Below are 2,593 nucleotides of genomic sequence, written 5' to 3'. Positions count from 1 at the left end.
TAATTCATTAATTACCAAATACTAATTAGCTACCAATTACAAAATTGTTATAATATGTTTAAAACAATCACTTTTAATATCTATAGGCAAACCTCTGTAATTACATTTCACATTTAGGAGATGGGTGTAGGAGTGTCCAGAGTCCAAGGAGACTTACTGCTCACTTTATAAGTTCAGCAATCTCTCACTACTTGCACTTTCGAGGACATAGATACCTCACAGGATAGGCATGTGTACTGCTCAATTCCCTGACTGTAAGTGTGGCAACTAACAACTTTAGGTACCTACTATTGTGGGAAATTACCAATACGGAGTCAGGTAGAAATATAAGGGTATTTAATAGGGAAAAGCCTTACTTACAGAGCGACCCAGCCAGCTGGTGTGGTAGAGGTCTGTATAGCAAGCCGCAAAGAGAAACCGAAACCGAAAATGCAGTTCCACTACGTCACTCTGACCATGCCCTCACAAGCCTGGTCAGGAATACCTGTAGCCAGCCCCTAAGAAGGCGTGGCTACAGCTTTCCCTACAACCTACGACTCTCAAAGATCAGATGTTCTCTCTGGCCTCTGCAGGAACCAGCACTCCTATTTACATACCACATACATATGCACACATATATGCATAATAACAAATAAGAAAACAGATGTTAAAAAGAGTTATACTTTTCATCTTTCTAGAATTACACTTCAGTTGTCATAATTTGTCCAGGTATTGCATTTCAAAAATATAGTACTTATATTACATTTTTTGAAGTATATATATTGCAGAAAATCGTAACAATGTAAAACTATCATCTAAAATTATTGATCCTTGTTATTTACCAAAGCTGTTATGGTAGGTCTCTGTGATAGATAGGACATTTTCTGGCTACATTTTTCTATAGGAATGAGACAATGGGATGGATTGTTTTGACCCAACCTCTGACATCAGCCCAATCAAAACAAGCAAACAAAACACCTCCATCTGTAAGTAGCTTTTCTTTTTTTATTTTTATTTTTTGTAAAATCTAGGTTAACTTGGTTGATGTTTAGGTGACATCAAGCTTGAATTCCACACTAATTTTCATATTTCTTTCACATTTAGCTTAGTAATTGAAGACACTGATTCTGAAGTAACTTCAAGTGAGAGTTGTTACTGGTATTTTCACCCATATTTGCCTCCCTTCAAGAACAAACTAAGGACATTTTGCACAAAGCAGGTTAGTAACAGAGTTTCTTGTTTTGATTACTGTTTAAATTAATTCCTTGCTCTCTGTGACAAAGATTTGGTTTCCCACAAACACACAAACAAAGAGATTGTCAAATAGATACTTCATTACAGGATCTTGTAAGCAGCCATGTCTTGGTGAGAAGAGTGTGGTAGAACACAGAAAAACCTCAGCCATTTCCCCAGGACCTAGTAGCTGGAAGGCTTTTCTGAATCTTACCTGTCAGGCAAACACTGGATTGTTGTTTACCCAAGGGTTTCATGCCTGAATGAAGCTGCTTTTTTGGTGTGTGCGAGCGTGTGTGTGTGTGTGTGTGTGTGTGTGTGTGTGTGTGTGTGTGTGTGTGTGTATGTGTTGGGGGGGGTTGTCCATTTGCAGTACAATAGGTAAATCCTTGCTCTTAGTAATAAATACTGTACAAATGAATTTCTTGCCCTCAAGAGCATCCACAGTTACAGTAGCATCTATTTTTACTTTTCCAAAAGCAAATTTTAGGACAACATCAGTTCCATTGTTCATTTACTTTATTGATCACCAGTCTCATTGTTGTGACCAAACACCTAGCAAGAAGGACTTAGACTTAAGGAGGATTATTTTGGCTCAAATTGTGAAAATATAGTTCATTACTATGTGAAAAAATTTGGAGTATTATAGCTCCCTTTGTGGCAATAGGGACTTTTGAGCATCTGGCCAATTTAGGAAGGAAAGAAAAGAAAAGTAATTGTTCTAGGTGGTAAAACCCAAGGTCTACCCAAAATTGATACACTTAACCCTAGCTGGGCATTACCTCTCAAATGTTGCAAAGTCTCCCTAAATAGCAAAACCAGTTATTGAACAACTGTCCTAACATCTGAGTATATGCAGTGTATTCTATTTCAAAACCCTAACAGTATCTATGAAAATATCTAATTACAAAGATATAGTGGCACAACAGGGTAATTTTTCAATTAAGCCCATTGTAATTATCTTATTTATTACATGTATCACTTTTCTTTTTACACAACATGGCTGTTGTGTGACATAACATTAGTTGTCTATCCTGAACCGTCAAGTTTCAAGATTATATTTTATTTTATAGTTCCAAAGTTCACATTTTCTCTGAATTTGTTAAATTTAAAATCAGAAATGAGAAAAATAGGATTTGCTCTTTCAGGTTAGAATAACCAAATATTAAATTTTATAGGGTTTTGAGTTATTTTGTATCACTAATATGGTATGAAAAACATTTTTTCAGATGATCATTGAAACCAGTTAGATATAGCTGAATACCTGATCATTCTTAAATAAATTACCAATTATAAGAGGGCATAAAAGAAAAGATATCATTCCTAGTTTTTTCCTGTTGCTGAAATAAAACTTTCAGACAAAAATCAAATTATAAGATGA

At 35.4% G+C, this 2,593-nt stretch overlaps 1 long non-coding RNA gene across 1 annotated transcript; it reads left to right on the top strand.

Annotated features, from left to right (window-relative positions):
• Positions 1–535: 535 nt before the first annotated feature.
• Positions 536–1,462, top strand: LOC113832100. Its single transcript, XR_003480228.2, has 3 exons — positions 536–708; positions 884–965; positions 1,084–1,462. It is a non-coding gene; the product is annotated as an uncharacterized LOC113832100 (long non-coding RNA).
• Positions 1,463–2,593: the final 1,131 nt, after the last annotated feature.

Source organism: Cricetulus griseus (assembly GCF_003668045.3).
Source record: "Cricetulus griseus strain 17A/GY chromosome 1 unlocalized genomic scaffold, alternate assembly CriGri-PICRH-1.0 chr1_1, whole genome shotgun sequence".
Taxonomy (NCBI): Eukaryota; Metazoa; Chordata; class Mammalia; order Rodentia; family Cricetidae; genus Cricetulus; species Cricetulus griseus.
The sequence above is the reverse complement of the archived record's forward strand: the minus strand, read 5'-3'. Positions and strand labels throughout refer to the sequence as shown.